This window comes from Balaenoptera physalus (genome assembly GCF_965194825.1).
Source record: "Balaenoptera physalus genome assembly, chromosome: 19".
In the NCBI taxonomy this organism is placed as follows: Eukaryota; Metazoa; Chordata; class Mammalia; order Artiodactyla; family Balaenopteridae; genus Balaenoptera; species Balaenoptera physalus.
Window position 1 is genome coordinate 31,142,802 of NC_138900.1, and position 6,672 is coordinate 31,149,473.

Consider the following 6,672-nt stretch of genomic DNA (forward strand, 5'->3'; position numbering starts at 1 on the left):
AATCCCAGCACAGAGATCCCTGAAATTAGAATTCCTGCTATGCACTTCTTCAAGGTTCTCAGTACAGTTTGCCAGTTCTGTAGTATTATTTACTATAGAAAAAAATCTGCCTATATGTGGACCTGGACAGTTTAAATCCATGTTCAAGGGTCAACTGTATTGACAGCAAGGTCTCAATTTTTCTCTGTCTCTTGTCTCTCCCTCTTTCACTCTCTCTCTCACAATGTCATCCAGACTCCTGTTTTGATGATACTCTGTCCCCAGCCCCCACGATGGCTCACTCATCCACAATCCTAGAGGAAACCAGCACCTGGGATCTTGTCACAGAGAAGGAGCCCAAGATTCAAATATCAATTTTGTTTTTGCAGTTTAGAGGTTGCTTTGATCAGCCTGCATTAAGTGTCTGCCTTTCACCCTACCTGTTATCTACATACTTTTCTCATTTATCCATCCAGATAGAATAATTTCAGGAGCATTCGTTGCCATTCTGTGCATCATTTAATTTAGTCTTTTTTTTTTTTTTGAAAGATGTGTGCCTGCCTGGCCCCATCAGTGTCATTTTTCAGTGTTTTGTTTCTATGGCAACTGAAAGATCTATTGTAATCAAATAATTGAGCCCCATTAAATTGCAATCTTCTCAGCCCCACTACAGTTTGCTCTGACTTTTATGCTGTATTATACCGCTTTTCTTCTGCAGCCTCAAACAGGCAGTTGCCATTCATTCTGCTGTGATGGGCAGAGGCCACTCAAAATGCCACTCTAGATGTCTAGAATAGGCATTAAAAAAATTATGTCCACCTCAAACGCCAAAGTCAAAACGTATATGTGCAAATTGCCCTTTTAAAAGAACAAAAACAACCTCAAAGAAATATTTCCCTCAGCAACATTCTCAGGTCATAATTGCCTTTGATTTACATATATGACTCCAAACTGGACTAGGCTTTCTCATCTCATAATAATGATAATACTAATAAGCTACCATATATTGAATACATACTATGTGCCAGGCACTATGCTGTCTTTTTTTTTTTTTTTTTTCCACTGGGGATACAACAGTAAACACAACACACAAAAACCCCAGGTACATTCCCTCAGTTGGGCCTTTACGACATTGTTCCTTCTACCTGGAATGCTCTCCCCAGATAATCTACTTGTCTCACTTTCCTACTTTATAATATTCTCCAAAGAACTTACTATCTTCTGACATACCATTTTTCTTATTTTTTTTTCATTTTTCCATCTTTGTTTCTTCCTATCTTTCTTCTCTCTCTCTCTCTTACTTTGTGTCTATGTGGTTTTCTGTTTCTTTCTTTCCTTCTCTCTACCTTTCTTTTTTGTTCCTCCCACCCTTCCTCCCTTCCTTTGTGTAAGTCTGTCTGCCCTTCCATCTATATACCCCCACTAGAATGTAGGCTCCACAAGTCATAAATTTTTGTGCTTTCTTCACTGCCTTATCACCAGCACCCAAAACAGGGCCTGAAACGTTGTCGGTGTTGGATAAATATTTGTTTAACAGATGAATCCCTGCTGTCATGGAGTTTACATTTTCTGTTTGAATGTAAGATTTGAAGATTAGTGCTCAGAAGGTGGGATCTTAGAGTCAAAAGCCAAGTATTAATTTCGGAAATCAAAATCTAAAGCGCCTAAGTTAGGAGCTAAGGATCAAAGATCATATTTAGAGGTCAGATGTCAGGAGGAGCCTGCCTGAACTTCAGTTCTAACATAGGTCTCAGGACCGCGGTCAGGAAGGTCAAATCGAGCCTTCGATGTGGAATCAATCAATGGATGTGGAGCTCTGAGAACCAGAGTTCCAGAAAGGAAGGGGTTAGGATCAAAATTAGATTGGAAATTGATTTATCAAAGGTTAGACTTGGGGGTTAGAGGTCAGGGCAAGCATTAGAAGACAGATTTAGGATTGAGAGGTTGGGAAGTCAGGATCAGAGACTAATAGGGAGTCAGATGTGGGATTTTAGGGCCCGGTGTGGCAGCCTAAGGTTCACTCACGTGTCGCCATCCTCAGTGACGTAGCCAAAGACGAGGGGCGCCCACGACAGCCCCGGGCCCAGCTCCGAGCCTAGCACCGGTCCTCCGGGGGCAGCCGCGTCTGGACCCAGAGAGCCCAGGCCACTGTTGCACCATTCGTCGGCATCTGCAGCTTTCCCCAACTTTTTTTTTTTTTTTTGAAGTTTTTAAACTTTTATTTTATATACAAAGAGCTAGTATTTTTTCTGCGTAAGGTAGATGTCCTGGATGACCCATTCAAGGAAGTTCACTTAGTCCGACTTAATGAAGCCAGTGTCTTTTGCATACCGGTGGAAACACTGGCAGCACATCTTGAGGCCATATTTCCGGAGCAGAGTGCACTGGTTTGAGCAGACATGGCAAAAGCAAGAACCCTGGCCAGATTTTCTCGGATGGCTCCAGTAGAGCTGCTGGTGACCCACGTTGCTCTCTCGGCTGCAACGAGGAAAAGTGCTAAGATTTTTTTATCATTAGCTGTTATTTAGCATTTGAATAAATAATAAATTACAAGCTTTCAAATTTTAAAAGTATGGCACATTTTCAGGCATGGAAGCAGAAAGGACATGAGGTCCCATATAGAAATTGTATAGAGGGTTTTGGGCTTCCATGGGCTGTTGGTTACAAGATGTTCTCCAGGGGCAGATGCTAACACACACACACAGAGCTGGTAGTTTATTTAAGATAGAGCTGGGGCTCCTTGGAAAACATATTCTAAGAGTGAAGAGACAGAGAGAAGTCTGTCCCTTTCCACTCACCTGCTCAATATCCTCTCTAAAAGATAGCCCCACCTTCTTCCTTGGAAACGAGTTCTGACTGCCTGATTAAGAATGCAGAAGAAGGGGGCTTCCCTGGTGGCACAGTGGTTGAGAATCTGCCTGCTAAGGCAGGGGACACGGGTTCGAGCCCTGGTCTGGGAAGATCCCACATGCTGTGGAGCAACTGGGCCCATGAGCCACAACTACTGAGCCTGCGCGTCTGGAGCCTGTGCTCCGCAACAAGAGAGGCCGCGATAGTGAGAGGCCCGTGCACCGCGATGAAGAGTGGCCCCCGCTTGCCACAACTAGAGAAAGCCCTTGCACGGAAACGAAGACCCAACACAGCCAAAAAGAAAGAAAGAAAGAAAGAAAGAATGCAGAAGAAAAGCAGCATAATACAGTGAAAAAGTCAGAGCAAGAAAAACAGTTGATGAATTGAAGAAAAACACCCAGTCAGAGGTGTGACCAAAATGACAGAGTAGGATGACCCCAAGCTCACCTCCTCCCATGGACACACCTAAATGACAACAATTGATGAGAATGACCTGAAGACGAGCAAAAAAGATTTTCCACAACTAAAAATATAAAGAAGAAACCACAACAAGATGTGTAGGAGGGGTGGAGATGCAGTACAATCAAGACCCACACCTCAAAGTTGGCAACCCACAACTGGAGGATATCATAATTGCAGAGGTTGCCCCCAAGGAACAAAGGGTCTGAGCCCCACATTGGGCCCCCTAGTCCACGGATCTTGCACCAGGAAGACAAGCCCCTAGAATGGATGGCTTTGAAGGCCAGCAGGGCTTGAGTACATGAGAGCCAGAGGGTTGTAGGAAACAGAGACTCCACTCTTAAAGGTCACCTAAAAAATCTCACAGGCTCTGAGTTCCAGCACAGAGGTAGTAATTTGAAAGAAGCCTGGGTCAGACTCACTTGTTGATCTTCAAGGGCCTCCAGGAGAGGCAGGAGACAACTGAGACTTCCCCTGGGGACATAAATGCTGCTGGCAACCATTTTGGGGAGCTCATTCTACCATGAGGACACTGGTGCTGGAAAGTGCCATTTTGGAGTCTTCCCTCTAGACTATTAGCACCAGGGGCTTACCCGCTCACCAGTGGGATGGCACCAGTTCTGGGACCCCCATGCTACACAGCCAGCCACATGGGAAGCTGACCCACCCACCAGTGAGCCAGTAGCCACTGCATGAGGCAGGCCTGGCAGCCAACCAGGCCGGGGTCCAGCCCCACTCACCAGCGCAGCCACAGTACTCAGCCCCACCACAACAGAAGGGCCCATGCAGCCCACGTAGGGTCACTTCTAGAGCATATAGCTCTGGTGACCAGAGGGGAGCATGCTGCTGGGCCCCATAGAATGTCTCCTACAGAAGGCCACTTATCCAAGAACGGGAAACACAAATGACCTACTTAACACAAAAAAATAAACCTTCCAAACTCTGTACTATGGAATAGAAAGAGTACGGAGGCAGGGTGGTGGTAGAGGGAGCTTTCCCTTTTTACTTTATATAACTTCTGTATTTTTTCAATTTTTATAAAATTTTGTGCAATAAAAACATTTTAGTTGAAATATTTTTTTGAAAACAAGAAATGAAAAAGAATAAAGCCACCTAGTCTTCCCTTCTGTGTGTCTCCTTTACTATTCACACAAAATACTTCAGTTCTGACACTGCTGTTCACCAAATGTGTAGGGAGTCTTCCCCACAACTGACACTCCTCTGTGACACCAGTTGGGTGTCCTACAATTTAATTAAATTCCGACACTGTATACCCAGAGATAGCATCAGATCCCACATGTTCAGGGCTCAGTCCCACAGGACTTGCCCCATCCCAACTTCAGACACCGATCTCAAGTCCAGGTTGCCACCTGTGCTTTTGACTAACCCACTATAAACCAGAGGTTCCCATGACTCCCTCCTCGGGCTCAATTAATTTGCTAGAGCCACTCACAGAACTCAGGAAAATAGTTTACTTATGTTTATAGTTTTATTATTAAAAGGGTATGATAAAAGATATAGATGAACATCAGATGGAAGAGATGTGTAGGACAAGATATGGGGAAATGATATGAGGCTTCCATGCGCCATCTAGACGTGCCATCATCCCAGTACCTCTACATGCTCACCAACCTGGATGATCTCCAAACCCATACTCTTAAGATTTTTATGGAGGATTTGTCAGGTAGGCATGATTGATCATTAACTCCATTTTCAGCCCTTCTTCCTTCTCAAGAGAGTCGGGGGTGGAGCTGAAAGTTCCAAGCTTCTAATCGTGGCTTGTTTTTTCTGGTGACCAGCCCTCATTCAGGAGCCATCCAGGAGCCCACCCAGAGTCACCTCATTGCAACAAAAGACATTCCTATCACCCAGGAAATTACAAGGGTTTCAGGAGCCCTGTATCAGGAACCAGGGTTAAAGACCAAATATTAGAACAAAAGATGCTCCTGGTTCTCTTATTACTTGGGAAGTCACAAGAGTTTCAGGAGGTCTGTGCCAGGAACCAGGGGCAGAGACCAATACATATGTTATATTACCTCACTGTTGGCCACTTCTTTGGGGAGGCTTTGTGTGGAACACGATGTCATCTCTTTGTTCCTACAGCTGCCTTTGCTGGAGCTGCTGTGCCATGCTCACTGCTTTGCACGGGTTCTCACATATGATCCCCATAACCAACCACTATTACAGTGGTTCCCAAATTTTGCAGCATGCTAGAATCACCTGGGGAGCTTTAAAAACTCCCGATGTCCAGCCACACCTCATACCAATTAAACCAATTAAACTCTGGGGATGAGAATCAGGCCTCAGTATTTTTTAAGAGCCCCAAGTGAGCAGCCACGTTTGGGAACCATTCCTCTATTATCAACCCCTTTACAGATGAAAAAACTAAGACTCAGTGTGACTAAGGTTCCACAGCTGGTGGGAATCTCGGAGCTAAGACTGAAATCCTCTTCTGGAGGACTTCAAAACCCACATAATTAGCCACCAGGTGGAACTGCCACAAAGCCACTCAAAACTCTCCTGGTACATATCAGATATCAGCATTCAAAGAATGGAGGGGACTTGTCTGAGGCTACATTGCTCACTGGCGGAAGAGCTGGGACTGGAGCCCAGTTAGAAGGTCACCAATAGGCTAAAGTGGCATCAACTGGTATCATGAGAGGGACAGGGCCCAAGGATGAATGCAGTCCAAACCCAAACCACTCACATTCCCCCCTCCTTCCTCCTCTTATAGAAATGGTATATGCCTCCTACCTCACCTCTGTCCTCTCAAGTTGAGGACAAGGCAACCAGTGTGTGTGTGTTGGGGGAAGGGGAGGTGGTCACTTAAGGCTGAACTGGGCCAGAGAAGAAAGAGGAGACTGAGAAAAAGCCAATAGAGCCAGGGACATGTGGGAGGACTGAGCCTGTGCTCCAGCCCCAGCGGATCCCACAGCTGCTTCTTCACCCAAGTTCATTTTCATGCCCCCTAAATAACAGAACACAAAAGGCTTTTGTCTCCACCTGTGTGCCTGACTCAGAGCCAAGCAACTTCTCTCCGAATTCCTAAACAGCCTTCCCTGTGATTTCAAGCACAGGTCTTGAAATAATACACTCAGAAATACATAACAAAGGAAGGAAAACAGAAACAGAGCTCTGATTATGCTCTAGGACTGAGAGAACACGTCAGAAGCAACACACTTGTCAAAGCCAAATCAGCTCCAGAAGCTAAACTGTAGAATCAGAGATTCTTGGGACAGAGGAGATCTCTGAGATCATCTTGCCATTTTGCCTGTGACATTATATTAGAATTCTCCAGAAAGACAGAACCAGATATATCTATATATCTCCTATTATAAAAGAAGGAATTGGCTCGTGCAATTGTGGAATTATGGAGGCTGAGAA

General features: G+C 45.0%; 1 pseudogene across 1 annotated transcript; it reads right to left on the bottom strand.

Annotated features, from left to right (window-relative positions):
- Positions 1–2,172: 2,172 nt before the first annotated feature.
- LOC309649601 (small ribosomal subunit protein uS14 pseudogene) lies at positions 2,173–3,791 on the bottom strand (annotated as a pseudogene). The gene is made up of 2 exons: positions 3,711–3,791; positions 2,173–2,483 (listed from the first exon to the last, which is right to left on the bottom strand). The product of its transcript is annotated as a small ribosomal subunit protein uS14 pseudogene (transcript).
- Positions 3,792–6,672: the final 2,881 nt, after the last annotated feature.